General features: G+C 37.4%; 1 pseudogene; it reads left to right on the forward strand.

Annotated features, from left to right (window-relative positions):
* Positions 1-17,204, forward strand: part of LOC149262932 (CLIP-associated protein pseudogene) — a 44,196-nt pseudogene extending 26,992 nt beyond the window's left edge.
* Positions 17,205-17,908: the final 704 nt, after the last annotated feature.

Genomic DNA, 17,908 nt, shown 5'->3' on the forward strand with positions numbered 1-17,908 from the left:
AGAACAACACTTTTAGGGACTTAGGATCCCTTGGTTCATGGACATTTCATGCGTAGAGATGTAAGGCACAAAAATGTCTATAACATTAACCCAAGCCCCTGTCCTCACCAGTCCGCAATTTGACAAAGATTTCATCATATTTTCATTTGCATCTGAGCATACCATATCTATTGTCCTTTTGCAAAAGCATGATCAGGGAGCTGAAAAGCCAATTGCATTTTTTAGCCGAGACTTAAGAGATGCACCTTTGAAATACCAAATCATGGAGAAGCAGGCCTATGCCCTTTTTAAAGCAATCAAAGATTTCCGAATTTAAATTTTGTATTCACATGTGATTGCCTATGTCCCAAATGTTGTTGTAAAAGACATATTAACCCAAGAGGGGCTAGAAGGAAAAAGAGACAAATGGATTGCTAACATCCTGGAGTATGACATAGAAATTAAACCAACCAAGCTCATAAAGGGACAAGGTTTAGCCAAACTGATGTCCGAAACAAACTTTCAAGCCTTAGACATCAACCAACTGGACAATGAACAGGAGCTGGCGACTCCACAGATCAGTGAAAACTTTTTGCAATCCCCATGGTATGCTGATATATGCTTTGTATTGTTAAAACCTATTTGCTCCCCCAGGATTGTCCAGAACCAAGAAAAGATTTTATGAAAATGAAGGCTTCAAATTTTTGTGTCATAGATGGTGCTTTATTTTGGAAAAATCATGAAGGTATATTGCTTAATTGTTTAACCATGAATGAAACTAACAATGTCAGGAAAGAATTCCATGCAGGGGACTGTGGAGGACATCTATATTGGAAGTCCACTGCTGATAAAATTTTAAGGGCTAGTTTCTATTGGCCCTCTCTATTTGCAGATATAAAGAAGTTTGCTATCTCATGTCATAAATGCCAAATCTTTGAGGGCAAAAGAAAGCTGTTACCCTTGCCCCTTAAGCCCATCTCAACCGAGAAACCTTTTCAACAATGGGGTCTTGATTTCATTGGAGAGATCCACCCCTCTTCCTCAGGCTAGCACAAGTGGATTTTAACAGCCACCAACTATTTCACTAAATGGATTGAAGCCATCCCATGCAGACAAGCCAATGACTCCATCATTATCTAGTTCCTTGAGTGCAATATCCTTTCTAGATTTGGCTGCCCTGAGAAGATCATCACTGACAACGCCGCTGCCTTCAAATCCAAAAAGATGATCAGTTTTTGCCATAAATTTCACATTACCTTGGGCCACTCCACAACCTATTACCCCCAAGGTAATGGCTTGGCCGAGTCATCTAACAAGAGCCTGATTAATATTATCAAGAAGGTCTTATAAGAAAACAAGAAGAACTCACATAAAAAGCTCACAAATGCCCTATGGGTAGACATACTTTCAACAAAAAAATTCATTGGGATGAGCCCTTATGAGCTGGTGTATGGCATGGAGGGCACGTTTCCATCCTCCTTGGGCACTCCTATCATGAAAATGTTGCAAGAGATCCAAGCAGAACCAAATGATATTCAAAGAAGAATCAATCAGACCATTCATCTTCAGCAAACCAGAGAGCAAGTTTATAACAGAGCTCAAATATTGCAAGAGAAACTCAAAAATATGTTTGATAAAAGAGATAAAACTGAGGATTTCTACATTGGCAACAAAGTTCTAAGGTGGGACTCACTAAGAGAAGACAAGGGAAAACATGCAAAATTTGATTTTTTATGGAAAGGGCCATTTGTTATTTTTGTTGTTCAGGGAAATAACACATATTTCCTCAAGTCTGTAGAGGGAAGCACTGTTGAAGAAGGCACTGTTAATGGTCGAATGCTAAAACATTACCATGATCCCTATTAAGGGGTACAATGCAACTCTTTACATATCTATTTGTACATTAATATTTGTATATATTAGCACTTTGCTTTATTTTTTTAGCAGTCTGAGTGTTAGAGGAGTAGCAGCAAAGTTTACTAAGACACAGCCAGTGCAAGTACTCCATTCTTAAGGCTCTATCTCTGCATTAGTCTTAGCAAAACAACAGGAGTAGCGCTGTCATATCACAGCAATTCATGATAAAAGGAAACTGGTTGCAGTTTGTAGTATCCAATCAAAAAGTATCAATAAGAGAGGAGCATTGTTTAGTTTCACATCAGCAACTGTTTCTAGACCAGAAGCTAAGGGAAATACATCAGTTTGGATCCATGTTTGGTCCTATTTCAAAGGCAATGCTCAAGCAATATGGTATATAATAGCAAGCACGCAGAAGAAAGCAGGCAGTGCTATGTATTTCACAATATTTTAATGAAGGAGATGGCTACTCCTATTTCAGAGTTTCACATTTTTAGCAGCCAGCACAAGGAAATTCTTCAGTCCACAGCAACAATAGAAGATCAAGGCAGTCTGACCTGCTGTTCTTGGCTTTTCACAAGGAGAAGCCATCCCCAAGTGGAGCCACTGTTAGCCTCCTGTTGCAACAGGTGTTAACCTTTCATGATTGACATTTTTACATGCCAAATATGTCATACTTTGCATGCTGTAATGCTCCATATTTCCTGAAAAGAGGCCAAAGAAGAGGCCATGAAAGTGTGCCAGTCTAAATGCCACTACTGTATCCCAATTTTGATAAGTAGGCTGGGTAGGTAGTTTTGTGGTTACAGAATCATGCTTTGTAGTCCATTTCATGTTTTCAGGTGTTATATCTTCACAGATCATAGTTATGATGCTGTTTTCCATTCGGAGGAGCTCAAGTGAGGCATGTCTAACTCCCCCTTCTTCTCATTTCCCAAATCACTCACTAACTTCCATGAAGGGGTCAAGATCTGCTTGATACCTCTTACTTTCATCATTTTCCATATCATTTGCCTTGGTAAAGATCTTCTTTTCTCAAGGCATGTTCATACTTCCTCTATGAATCATTTCTCCCCATAAATAGCCTAATATTCACATACTTAGCGCTTTCTGATCACTTGTCATATTAACTACTAATTTTACTATGTAGCTCCCTATCTATCTCCCCTTCCCCTACTAAAAATGTGTTAATAACTCCCCTACGTACATATTCCCACCCCTGGCATTTTTTAGCCACATTTATCAAGTCTGGGGAAATATTAAGTCCATCTAGGACCTATATTTAACCCATCCGTGTTCATATTTTGTGACAAAGATTGGTTCAAATCACACCCATGCCGCATTAACCCAAGAACCCACTCTCCTAAAGTTTTCCCCCCCGCCGTATGAATAAAACACATAATAAAATATGCACGGGCCCCTTTTTTAACCCTCCGCCGCCTTGTCTCTCCTGTCGGCCGTCAGATCTGGCGCGTCACAGGTCAACGGTGGGCGGGTCTTCCCATATGCCGATGTGCCGAGGGTTAACGTCTGGGAGATGTGCAGTTTTCCCGTTGTACTCCCACCATGCATCACCCTCTCAGCTGTGGCGGAGCCCCTCCTCCGAAACCACCTGCGCACAAAAGTGGTGCGCTCGAAACCGGATACCGCCTTCCCCCCTCCTGCGTCAGTGCCACGTCATGCTGACGTCACCATGCTGCGTTGGTCTCCTACTGCCATGTCCTTGCCATATCACTGCCACATCACCCTGCTGACGTCACCCTGCCACGTCACTGCCGTACTAGGACCCACCGCTGACGTCATGCCGACGTCACCGTCAAAAAGCACGAAAGGCACAAATCACAGCCTAGGAAGCCCGGAATCAAAATCTGAGGTAGTTTTTCATGTACGATTAGCGCCTAGCGCTAATTGCGCATGGCTACGGGAAATAGGCCAAAATGGAAATCCCTTTTGTGGCTCGGCTTCAGCAGGCCCGAAAGGCGCAGAATGACATGAATTTCTTTGCGCAGCATTCAAAAAGGGGCAAACACAATTTTAAAAACAAGCAGAGGGCCGAACAATAGCCATGAAAGGTCGATGCAATAGTTTAAAGAGTATCAGAAGTGAGAAAGGTGCACATTTAGTGCCAAAGCCTATCAAGGAAGCGGCAAAGAGTATCAGTCAAATGTTTTAAATGAAAACCTTTATTCCCAATGCAGGTGGACATTGAATGACCTCCAACAAAGTCAAAGAAAGCAGTAAAGGCCAATCAAGGCTCTCCCATCACAGTTAATGCTCCTCAGAACCACTCAAGAGCATGGATCAAAACCCAAAGCACAATTATGGCTAAGTGATCAACACAGACCCATAAAGACGACACATTAAACTCCTTTTGGTACAACTGCCCCAGCGCAGCTCGAGGATATTTTTCCGCATTTATTTCAGACATGTATTAGGTTAAAGACACTTATTACAGTAGATCTGTCTGAGATCTGATCTTTATAGATATTTTACTTATAAAAGCCACCCTAATTCACTGTTTAAAGGGTTGGTTGGTTGTATAGCTCCAAGAGACTCGCTCTGTATACCTAATGTTTTACTTAATCAAAGACTGCTGAAAAGCTTGGAGGAATGACTGTGTGCTGTGTATGAATGTTTTGAAGAATTAAATGTGGAATTCTTGTGCTGCAACATGATATGTTGTTTCTATGTGTTTTCATCTAAATTAGAAATGAATATGAATTCCCTGTGGCTCATATTTCCCCTAATTCACTCATGTTTGACAGTTATCTAGGGATCCTTTACTGCTCCTAGATAGAGCTCATTCACCTTCCTTTTGCTAAGCTGAACGAGAGATTCTTAACTGCCTCTCATTCCTAGCCTTCACTCCATCCTTTAGCTTGAATGATTGTTTCATGTGCAGCTAGCTTGCTCCACATTCCCTCTTGTGACCAAGAAAACGCACCAGCAGTCCTACTCCTTGACTCCACGCCCAATGGTTCTAAAACTTTCATGCTATCCCTGCCTCTTTACTTGAAATCATCATCCATCCCACAAAAACTAAAACAAAACCCTTTGTACTCAATAACTAGCCTAAAATCATCATCAACAAAAGCTAAATCCTAAAGAGAGAGCCCTCTCTGACTGCTGGTGGGCTAGCACCTGCAGTCCAAAGATTGGTTTGTGGTTACCTCAGCCGTATCCCTCAAGGAGCTAAGGGACAACCTGAGTGATAACAGGTGCATGTGCGGATGAAGATACACATGTGAAATCATGTATGGAAGGTTCAACAAATATGTCATGAAGGAACGAAGGGGGCTCAGACTGAAGGGATTCATCCTTCGTCGAGTGTTGATGCTCATGCTCCCACTCATACTCTTCATGCATGACAATGCATGTTGGTTGTGAAAAACCAACTCTGTCAGTGGCTTGTTCCTCATTCACAACAAGTGTAGAGTTTGGAATGGAAGAACACAAGACCGTATCATGCAGAGGAACAACTGAGTGTGAAGATGGAGGTTGTGGAACATGATGCATATGACAACTTGATGGACTCACAACCAAATCTGCACAAAACTTAAGCAAAGTGATGTTGGGAGGATGTGACATCTGAACCGGTGTCTAAGCATGATCCTCAACATCACTCTACAATGGTGGGGTTGTTTGATGAGGAGATGGTATAGAGTAACTTGTGATAGTGACCGCACCTGTCTAAGATTGTGCAGCTCCATCACTGAAGAATTCTGAGCCAGGCTTGATTTCAAAATTCTTCTTAGGACGAGTAGATTTCTTAATGTAATACTGAAATTGGTCCCAAAGATAAAAAAACTTCATATTGCTCTTGGGAGCTTGAAATTGTAAATCACAAATCGCTACCAAAAATCCATAGTCGATTCATGCGGAGACTTTCATTGTTGTAACAGTTTTTGGTCAATGTGTTCTAGATCAAAATGATAGAAAGTGTCTACAATGAGATCACAAAAGTTCTCAAGTGAGTGCACACTATCATTCGGTAGGCTACACAACCACCAATGTGAGGATTTGTGAAGTGTGTATGCAAGCAACAAACAAGCCTGTTTGTCAGAACATTCATCTTCATCATGAAGAATGGAAAGAAAGTCATGTAAGAACTCAGGTCAAGCCACTTCGCCTTCACCATCATACATCTATGTGGACAAGTGATCGAAAAACTCCCTCGTGATGGTGACATATTTGTGATTCGAAAAACATTGTGGAGGGAGGATAGTGCAAGGATCCATGATAGATATGAAAAGGTTCAAAACAGGATGAGAGGACACAACTTGACATCTGGCCCTCCTTCTAGTGCGAGAAATGTTGACGATGTTGGACCCTCCAACATGTCAAGGGATCTCCCTAGTAAGAAGTCCAAATTAGACCTCATTCCATTTGATGTAGGAGTCCTAGTAGTGGGTTGTACATTAATTCCTTAACAGTGATTTCGCACAGAGGCAAGTGAGATAAATCTATTAGTAGCAATCGTGTAAGAGTTGTGGTGAGTCAAGGAAGGTGCATGAGAGGTTCTAACGCATGGGGGTTGAGATGAGTGTGACCCTTGGAAACCTGTGATAGCACACAGTTAAGAAGGGAACACATGAGCAAAGATGCATCACATCATGGAAGGAAAGTTAGCTAGAAATCTAAAGTGATGGTTAAACCAACAACACATTCCAGAAAGATTCATACAAACATACAGATATAGCTATACATGCATGCGTAAGTAAACAAATACATATATCATTTAGAGTAAACCAGATAGCATAGAATACAATACCACATATGCATCAAATGTGTTGTCTTTTGTTATATTAAGAATTGTAAGTTCTAGTCATACAATAAATCCATGTCCAACCACTAGTTCCAACAGCAGAATGTTATAGCCAAAACTGCCTACTCCTACAAAGAGATGTACTAGCTCTATGCAGTGGAGAAGCCAAGGTTCATTACAATATTGTCCATTCTCTCTCCAAGATAGTCTTATCAGAATATTGGCTGACCAAAATCCTTTACAATGAGTTATGAGGGACTATTTATAGCAAAGGGTGGGGTGACCCTTGACATTCCCCTTTGTGACAATTCATCTACCCTCATGACTCTTCATCTACACTATGGTTGTTACATCCAACTATTAAAACTTGACTTACGCTTGACAAGACATTACATTACAATGCACATGTACCGATGTGAGACAAAATGGCTCGAGCAATCCATGCTAGACATCATTGTGACTTAGACAACAATGGAAGTCCAACTCTTCAACATCCTCGTGATGATCAACAGTAACATACTGATGCCAAGAGCGGTACTCCGTGATGGTGTCTATGTGCTCCAAGGTGACATCTCTCTAGAACGTAAATCTTGCCTCCATAGCATCCAGGTACACTGCTCGGGCTCCTCTGTCCAATTCCTCTAAAATCATGTGCATAATTATCTTTAATGTGAACGAACTAGCAACATACATGCGCATGATGTCTACACTCATGGGAAAGTTTGGTGATGGGCCACTAAATTAGACATAAATTAAGGCCCATGCCTCTAATTTAAAACATAAATTAAGGCCTATGACCATCCTTCAGCACATCAAACCTCTCTTTTTGCATTAGATAATTGATTTTTAACTTTAATATATTTGTTAGGAAGGTTTATGAATAATTGAATATTTGTGCCTAATATTATTTATTTTTGTTGAATATTATGAGAATATTGGGCAGATTATGAAGAATTGGAGGAGATAATTTAGGGACTTCTTCCCTACTATTGGAGGATCAATAATAAATAATAATTCAACAAGATATTATGGAATTATGGCACAAATTGTGGAACTCCAATGATTGAGAAAATCTAGGAATGTGTTCCACTAATCAAGGGAGAAAATCCACCAATCAATGGAGAAAATCCACTAATCAAAGGATTTCGGTGGGGAAAGCTTCCTCCATCCATGGGGAATGATTCTTATTCATTTTGTATAAGTACCAAGTCGAATTTGCCTCTAGCGAATGATTGAGGAAATCTAGGAATGTGTTCCCTGCCATTTAATGCAAATTCCTAGTATTGGGGAATAGATCCACTAATCAAGGGATTTTGGTGTGGAAGCTTCCTCCATTCATGGGGAATGATTCCTAATAATTTTTTATAAGTACCAAGTGGAATTTTACTCTAGGGATAGATTTTCATTAATGTTATTGTGGAGAGAGATTGTATTTTTGCAGCTCCATTGTATTTTCTTGCAGGGATGTAATTCTATTGATGAAAATAATGAAAATTGGTTTCATGTTCAGCTTATAAAGATTATTATCCTCCATAGGTCTCTGATTTTCCTTGGGCTTGGCCATCCTAGGAGCCTCAGAGCCCTTTTGTATCATTTTCTTTCCTTCTTTTCATTGCTTATTCACATGCATCTCTAGTTTTTATTTCTTTCTATTTCTGCATTTAGTATTAATGGTTTCTTGTTGTAGGATTGAGTTAAGTGGTTTATCTAAGTTATTTTGCAAGATCACAAGCATTATTTAATCCTTGGAAAAGCTTTGGAAGTTCATAATTGAGTTTCTTGGATTATATTTCTTACTCCAAAATCTAGATTGTTGGACCTCCTTTTTAGCAAAGAACAATAAATTTCTTCTATTTTCTAGAGCATGCTAATGAGCTTCAATCGACTTGATTCCACTTGCATTAGATCAAAAAAACATTCTAGTTCATAACAAAAATTACCCCATTGAATTTTCACTTGATTTGGTTAGACATTTTTTAGATTTTCTAGTTCACTAGTTCTCGAATTTCTAGATTTTTGACTAGTAATGTTTTTTTATTTTTTTAGAATGGGTTAACATTGGTCTTTTTGAGTGATTTCAATTGGAATAGGGACCTAAGGCATCCTAGTTAATAAAAAAATTTTTTCAATACAATTTGGATTTGATTTTCTTGGTCATTAAACCCTCTCCAATTTCATCATCTCACAAGGAAACTTCTCCAAGCTTTTTGAGCAAATCCATCCATCTCCCAACTTTAGTTTTTAGTTTTGAGTGATCCTAGGCATTTTATCACTCCATCCCACCCATATAAAACCTTTCGTAAGCTTTCCATCACCTCCAAAAACTTCCATTTTTCTCTCGGTTGTATCCTATAGGTTCACTGTAATTCCTACAGGATCATCCTGTAGGTTTCTAGTACATCTCGTCAGTTTTCCTAAAATGGTCTGCTTTCAGGCTGAGTTGAGAGAAAAGCTATCGGAATTCACAAAAATACTCCGAAGGGTCTCTCACACCACCATCTCCTAAACCTTCCATTCACCCACCACATCACCAAAGGAAATTAGTTTGCATACTTGATTTTGCATGAAAAGACAAAAAGAAAAAAAAAAGATTTATTTCAGTCCCTTTACTTGCACATTAGTGATGTTTTATGCTTCTTACTTCCATGCTTAGATAGTAGCATTTGGTTCATGATAAATTAGCATTATTGCAAAGCATAGTTTCTTGGCATTTAATTAGGAAATTGTGTGATTTAGCATTAAATTTTCGTCTCTTTCCTTGTACTTTCTTTCTTGCAATAGGTTAAGGTTCCATTTAGAAAATTTCATTTTCTATAGTTAGTTTAGGATTTGACTTCAGTACATGCACTCCATTACATCATGACAACAAAGGAAGGACACAGTGTACGCTGCACATATAGTGTTGACACCTCTTAAGTTTGTACGAACCCTAGGTTGATAATTAAAGTCGATAGCCTAGGGAGTTGCAGCATTCTTGTTGCAATACCGAGGCTCATCACTTTTTGGCACCATTTCCGGGGAGGTGTCAAAGTATGCATTGTCTTTTCCCTAGTTGATTCATTTGTTTTTTTATTTTTGCAAAAACAAAAAAATATTTTCATTAGGCATATTTAATTTCAAAAGTAGAAAATTGCATAGCATTATAGTTTTCATTCAATCATAAAAACGAAAACAAAATTCCAACACCAAACCACCACCGCATTTTATCACATGGTGCAATAAGATCCATATCACCATTTACTTTTTCAGGTAGAAGAAGATGGAAAAGAATGTAGACGAAATGGATGGAGATGATGAAAATGAGGAAGATCCGCTCAGATTTCCCATTCAAGATACTGATGGTAGTGTGCACATGAAGAAAATCCTCCATCTTTTCTTCCAAAATTTCATGGCCTAAGGTGAGAGGATCTGGAAAAATTTCTATTTTAATTTGAAATTGTTTATAGATCTTATGGTTACTTATTAAAAACTCAAAAACTGAGATTGTTTCCGGCAAATTTGAAGGATAGAGTTCTTAAATGGTTCATGAGTTTAAGGACTAATTCAATAATATTATGGAATGATATGCAAAAGATATTTATAGAAAAATATAAATATCATGATCTAAAATAATAAATCTTTAGAATGGATCAAAGAGAAGATAAGAGTCTAGAGGATCTAATAGAGAGGTTCATGTATAATGTTAAAAGGGAGAAATTACATCATTTAGGATCCGACACACAAAAAACCCTCTTACTTAGAACAATTAGGGATGAATGGATTGATATCCTTATTTTCATGAGTAGAGGTGATGTATATCAATTAGCATTTGAGGAAATTTGTGAAACATGCAAACACATATCAAGAGGAAAAACAAGAGTAGGTAAATCAACATCAAGATTGGTAAGTCAAGCTAAACTTGGAAACTTGTTTCATGATTTTAAAATGGAAATTCTTAGAAATCTAACAAAACAATTAGAAATGTTAAGAATGAAAGATGAAGGAAAAAAATGTTGATGTTTGTGTTGTAGAACCACATGATGTTAAACATGGCCCATCATTAACAAGGCTGAAGGAAGTTTACCAGAGGACAATGGAGAAAGTCAAACACCAATGCAGCTATGTTATGTAGCTCCAACAGGACCATGACAACCTATTCATCCTGATATGATGCAACAACCTAATTCACAATTTCAGGGTTATGCATATCCACCTGAAAGTAATTGGAACACACCTTTTCCCTGGCAACATTGGCCATCTCAACACCAAAACCAATCTTGGCAACAAGGTTGGCAAAGAAATTATGGGAGCCATCCACGATATCCTCAGTATTTTCCTCAATATCCTCCATACCAAACTACATGTTATCCTTACCATTCATCTCCACCACAACTACAAACCAACCACATCCATTTCAATTATACACTCCCACTCAACTACCTATACCACCATTTCCAAACCCACACATTGAAGTAGCTCAACCCAATTACAATGCTGAGGTACAACACTTCCAAACAACTCCTTTTGAGCTCAAAGGTATTCACCATATCTCAAGAAGAGTATTGCAAAAAAGAGATTATCTTGATATCATTGAAGGACCACATCTAGAGGAAGAAGATTCGAATGAGAAGACCATAGAATCATGGGCTGCACTTGATGAAGAGCAAACATCAAAATCAAAGATCGAGAGAGCTCCCTCATGGTTACCATCAAATCTCCATGTATTCAAGAGAACAATCAACAAAAAGAGGAAGATTTGAAGGTAATGGTAGAAGAAGACATGAAGAATGGTCCAGACTAGCAAAAGGACCAAGGACATCACAACTATATTGAAATATGGTTCTAGAGAGTCACTAAGTTGCAACATCACTCTCTTCCTCAACTATGCTTGATCATTTCAAAGTCAAATCATTTGGTCTCTCAAATCCACGTACATGTCAAAGCATACATGTCAAGCCTCCACATCATTTTGTATGTTATCTTGATGTGCACATGGCTCCATTGGAAGTATTCTTATACTTGAATGTGATTTTACTTTTGAAGAAGGGTAGGGTAGATTTTTTTTTTTTTTTTTTTTTTTTTTTCTTTTAAGTAAGAGAAAAAAAAATCTCAGGTGAAAACCTCCTTGGAGGCACCTCAAATTGGCTCATTGATTGAAAACATCCATGAGGCCGTAAATGGGTTGGAAAAAAGAAAAAAAAGAGAAAAAAGAAGAAGATCCTAGGTGAAAACCTCCTTCTAGGTGCCTAGGCAAACCTACTAGTTGAAAACTTCATGAGGTTGCTAGTACGCCTAAAAAAAAAAGAATCATTGCTCCATGCATGTATGTACTCTCCAAAATCCGCAAGTAACAAGAAAAAGTTGGTACCAAAAGGAAAATTGGTCAAGCCTTGTCAAAAGAAGTCAAATTTTGACTTTCTCCTACTTCGCTCAAATGATCCAACAAGTCCAAGGCCATGCCACTCCATCACCCTCATCTATTTTCACCATCGACCCATCATTCTCAAGCTTCTACCACTTATTTTCCTTGGTGTCCTAATAAACACACGATGCTCTATTTTACTACAGGACACAAAAATACATAGAGCATAAATTTGTTTTTTTCCATAACTTGAAAATCATGCATCCATTTGCCAGGTTGTTTCAGGGGGAGATGCATATGGATGATGGTAACATGCTCAAGCAATTTCAGAAAATTCCAGTGCACGGTTTCTAATAAATTAGCCTCCATCACCTTCATCCATTTTTAAATTTTCTTAATATTCATGCATCCATTTAAAAACATGTGTCATGGGGAGATGCATATGGATGATGGTAACATGCCCAAGAAATTTTTAGCAAATTTTAGTGCACAGTTTCCAAGAAATATGCAACTATAACCTCCAACCATTTTTAATTTTTCTTGAAATCCATGCATCCATTGACCAAAATGTTTCTATGAGGAGGTGCATAATGATGATGGCATCATGCTCAAAACGTTTTAGCTCAATCCAATCTAGTGTTTCAGAGATATGGACAAAACAAGTCGATGTCATGTAAACCTATAGGATACAGAACAACACCTATAGGATTGGTAGTGAGCAGTTTTAAAGGAGATCCAGAGGTCAAAGGAGCTCCTCCAGAGCTTAGCAGCAACATCAGGGTCATCAGCATCACCATCCAACACCTGCACATATGAACTCAGCAGAAGTATGCATGTCTCTCCAACAACCATCAGGTAGGTACATGTATGCAATATTCTTGACCTCTTCTCTTGAGCTAGAAATTTGTTGTCAATGCATAAGAGATGAGGTTTTATAGACTAAGGATGGGTTAGTAGTCTCAACCGCCTTCAACTAGTTGATTGCAGCTCACTCCATTACTCATGCAATGTTGAAAAGTCAAATTATGAAGGGTGATGATTTCAAGGAATGAGGACAGCAGTTAAAATAAGAAATTTCTACAAAGGCCAAGGTCATCACAGCACTCCAAGCCCTCCATCCTGATGTAGGAGAATTTAAACCTAGTCAAAAATGTGATGGAATGGTCACATGTTGTGACTAACAAGGAGTTGGAAGATAAGAGATTAGTTATTTTTATTTATTTCAATGTGTAAGAGTGTTTATTTATTGTCAAATATGAGAAAAGGGCATAGTGGCTGATTGATCCTCCCTGTGTGGAGATTAGGCCAAACAATTAGATTTAGGATATGAGGATTTTGAAAGCTTGATTTAGTGTTTGTTTTTTAAAGAGTGGAGTTGAAGAGATTCTTTACGAGAGAGTGAGAGATTTCTATATCTGAACCAAAATTGGTTCATGAATCCATTCTTGTATAAATATAGCTTTTTTTGCATAATTCAAGACGTTAGCTAGGTTAGATTCAAATGGAAAGATAGGATGGATGAGAGAAGGGAGAACTGAAACAGCTGAATGTGACTGTTTCCTTGTAAATATTATAATATCAAATAGTGTGAATTTGTGTGTATTATGTGTGAGAATTTGTATATGTATGTGTTTTAATAGCCCTATTGTGTATCGATTGAGAACCTAAGAAATACTGTGAATTCTGTGTGAGTAGCATGAATGTCTGATGGAGTTTTCCTTTACAGAATGCGTATTTAATTGTTTAGCAAACCCTGTGTAAAGGCATGTAGAAATCAAGATTCCATGTTGAGTTGACGGAAGGATCAGCTAGAAGCGGGCATAATTGAGTTTAATAGTAGGCAGAGGAAGATTGAAAATATCTTTTATAACGGAGAACACAGACCTTTACCAAATTACAAAAGGATGGTAAAGAAACCATGAAGGGTGAAAGGACGATGGGATTAAATTGTATCATTTGAACTGGAGGATGGATGGCTCAGATTAACCATTGATAGCACAGTAAATCGGTCAACACTTCACAAGTCAATAGTGACGAGTGCGTTGTGATCATTGATCAAAGGAGATCTACGGTCATCTAGTAGTGAAGATGCACACGCATTAACCAGAAGAGCAGTTTCCCAAAGGTGGTAAGCAGATTATCGGGCAACCTCAAAAGTTGTAAGAGGTTTCCAGAAAGAAGGCCTGATGAGGTTATGAGCTGAGAATTAATTGAGTTGAAATCCGGAGGCGATCGGACCATCCGTTGAATGAATGATCGGATGGATATCAGGTGCGAACAAGCGAGGAGTTTAATTAGGATTTCAGAACCAATGGGTTTTATATGACAATGCTTAACCATCATTGAATTCCGACCATCCAGACCGTTTATTGGAAGCTGGATCGGATGGTGATCGCACAGGAATGTGTGCATGTTTTAACAGTTCGAGCGGACCCGATAAGTTATGAATGCGGGTGTAATTATTTTGAAGTCCGGCCTTAGGCGGAAAGGTATGGTTTGTGGTATTTTATGTAATATATATTATAAAAGGTTATAATATATTAATGGTTGATGAAATAGTTATGGTTAAGTCCTACTACGACCAAAGTTATAAGGTGGGGTTTGGATTTATGTGCGCATTCTTTAATGAAGGGTTAGACTATAATTGGGGGTTTAATAAATCATTCCCCATAGGGATTTATGAAAGGGCCTGAAACAATTCTTTTATGAAGATTTGACTCAATTTCTAAGCTAAAATTCCCGAGGATTTTGGAATTCTGTGTATTTTCCCGTTTTCTGCATCATTTTTGGTATCAGAGCTAGATCAATGCTCTAGAGATTGGTTGAGAGATTGAATTTTAATTCCAGCATATGTATAATTGCACTGAAGTGAATTTGATACAGATGGGGATCAGACTACAAAGGACACTAAGGTCATAATGGGGAAGCAATGAATCTCTGATGAAGGTCTGGTAAGAATGTTTATTTTGATGGTTTCATAGAGATGTGTTTTGAATGTCTAAAGAACAACAAGGGATTGAAATTTAAAAGGAGAAGGTGTTTTCCTTTCAGGAAAATGAAAATTCCATGTAAGTTGATTGAATGATTGATTTGATTTAAAAGATAAATTGAAATGAAAGGTTTAGAAGTTAAAGCTAAATAGAAGAGTGGTTTGCTATGGCATTAAAGTCATTTAAATGATTTGAAGAATTTTGTGAAAACTGAGAATGATTGAGGATTTCTTAAAGAATTGTTGAAGACAATGATATCGATAGATGAAGGAACAGTCAGACTGAAGGTTGTACTCAATAGATGTGAAAAGAGAGCCATTACAAGGAATGAATTTTGGAATTTGTAGAAGCAAGACATGATTTGCTTACAAATAGGTTATGAGAAGGAATTGATAGTGTCTGCAATGAATTGGTAAAATAATTGAAATTCAGATCTAATCTTAATTGATCTTGAGAGCTGAAGAGTCCATTATGAAAAGTAAAATTGGAATTACTTTTAAGACATATTTGAAGGAAAAGTTGCATGTTTAAAAGGTTACTTTGATGTATCTTGAGATAAGATTGTGAAGGTTAGTAGAAGCAGTGGAATTGTTGAAAGATAGAATGGATTGTACCAGCATCATAGCATATGAGCTATGATTAAGAAGATAAAGCAAGAAGAACTCTCAGATGAGTAAAGGTGACAGTACCCAAGAGTAAATGAAATTAATGAATGAAGAAGGAAGTGAGCAATTGAAGATGCAAAGCCTAAAGCAAGGAGTGTTCGAGAGAAGATGAGAATAACTTCCAACTATGGTTGGGTAGAAGTTGTTGAGGTAGCTCCACAATTGTGATTGTGGATATGAGATAATAATTCCAACAAGAGGAGTGTTAGGTAGAATTGTTAGTCAGTGAAAGGTTCGAGGAAAGAACCAATAGGTGCCAAAAGGCTAAACTCAGGAAAGTTTGGTGAGGCACGAAGGAGACTTGTTACAGATGAAAAAGGCTAGTTGCAGCTCACTAGTGAACAAGGAAAGTTCACTAGAGAAATAAATGGAATTGACTATTGATAGTCATGACAGGGGTACAAAGGAAAGTCAGAAGTAGAGGAAAAAGAGTGCTGAAGTAGTTGGACTCAAAGGAATGAGTAAATAAGAAAGGAACATATTATTGGCTAAGATGAAGATAGAACTCAGTCGTTTGAAGAAGTTGGTATTGAAAGGAATTAGAGAAAAATGGAAACAAGGATTTTATGTGGGAAAAAGAGTTAAATGGCTTGTCAAAGAATTGTTTGTTGAGAAATTAATACTCCGAACTGTTGAGAATGAAGGAGTAGAATACATCTGTGAACCAAAGAAAGGATCTCTCCTTGGGGAAGGAGATAGTGAAGATAGTGGTGATAGTGGTGAAGAACTGATCTATCCAAGTCAAAATGAGAGGAATGTGCTGGTAGCATCCTCACAGACAAGAGGATCTCATATTTTTGGGGTTAACTATTTCTGTGAATGTAAAATTGCAAGTATTCAGCCTAATGAATTTGAACCTGTGTATGAAAAGGTGAAAGAGGCAAAGGTAAGACAAACACAAAAGGAGATGCATAAAGACTTTCAAGACTTCAATTGGTGGAGTAAATTAAAAGGTATGTCTGAATGGTTGTGTCTTTTCTTAGTAAAAGCATATCGGATCATATTTGAAAGAATTTTACCATGGATAGAAGATCAATGGGAAATGGAAACAGGAAAGGAAATAAATGCATTGCATATTTGTGAAGTGAAGAAAAGGAAAGATGACAGAGAGAACTTAGTTGAAGAAGTTAAATCAAGGAAATCTTTGAAAGATGAAAGACTTATCATAGAAGAGGAGGCACTGTTGTCTTATTTGGATAAACTGAGTGTTGGAGGAAGTTGTGTAGAACAGAAAGGTATTCTACAAAATTATGATGAAGTTGCCAAGCATAGTCAAGAAGTTGCAATCCCAAAAGTTTTCTCTAATGAGGAAGAAGTTAGAGATGTTGAGGAAGAATTTCTCAATAACTTAGTGAACTATCATAATAGTTTAGAGAAGCATGAGGAGCTAATCACTAAGGCTTCAAATGAAGAGCCTTGTATTTTTAAAACTGACATATTCTGTATGTTTTCAAGTTTGACAAGTGATGAACAACAATTGGACAATGTGCTTATGCATGTTGATCAAGAAGTGAGATTACTGGAAGAGATGACTAAAACAAAAAGATATTTTGAGAATGTATTTAATAATCTTGAGAATTATTATATTGACAGGGAAATTGTCATGATTAAAGAAGCTGAATATAAGAAAATGAAAGTTTGTGATGATAACCAGAATGAAATATCTTCAACAGAGAATCAAAATGAAAGTATTATGGAAATTGTGAAGGAATATATGATGATGTTGACAAATACAGAAGTTCAAGAATTCTATGATTTTAAAGTGGATTATTTTTATGAATTTGTAAACCATGAATAAGTCTTAGAAAACAAAATTTTTGTTTCTGATGTAGGAAAAGATAAAACAACATCATTTTGCTGCAATGGTACAAGTATAGAGTGTGAAAGGATACTTCACAATTATATGCTCCAAGAAATCCTAGCTATTGAATTGTTGAATGATAGTCTTGTGTTAGAACAAGGAACAATGTATAGTGTAGAGGAAAGTATGGAAATGAAAATTGACGAGAATTTCATAACTTATGCAGAAGGATAGTATAAAGATTTGATGGTAGAATTACCTATGAAGATTGAAAACCATAGTTATTTTGAGTCTGACAATTGTGATGGAAATTCTGTCTTATACAGGAAGTAGAAGTCATATGTAATTGACTTGCTTATTGAATATGAAGGAATCTGTATTTTGTTGGAAAAGATATTATATGAACTTGATAACATAGAGGAAAGGATTATCTTTAATTATAATGGAAGAGAAGCTGTAGAATACAAACAACAGTTTGTAAATGACAAAGGTGAAGAAGAATTGGACATA

The sequence above is a fragment of the Pinus tabuliformis genome, chromosome 6 (genome assembly GCF_031772625.1).
Source record: "Pinus tabuliformis cultivar Carrire ecotype Pingquan chromosome 6, CPIR1, whole genome shotgun sequence".
Taxonomy (NCBI): domain Eukaryota; kingdom Viridiplantae; phylum Streptophyta; class Pinopsida; order Pinales; family Pinaceae; genus Pinus; species Pinus tabuliformis.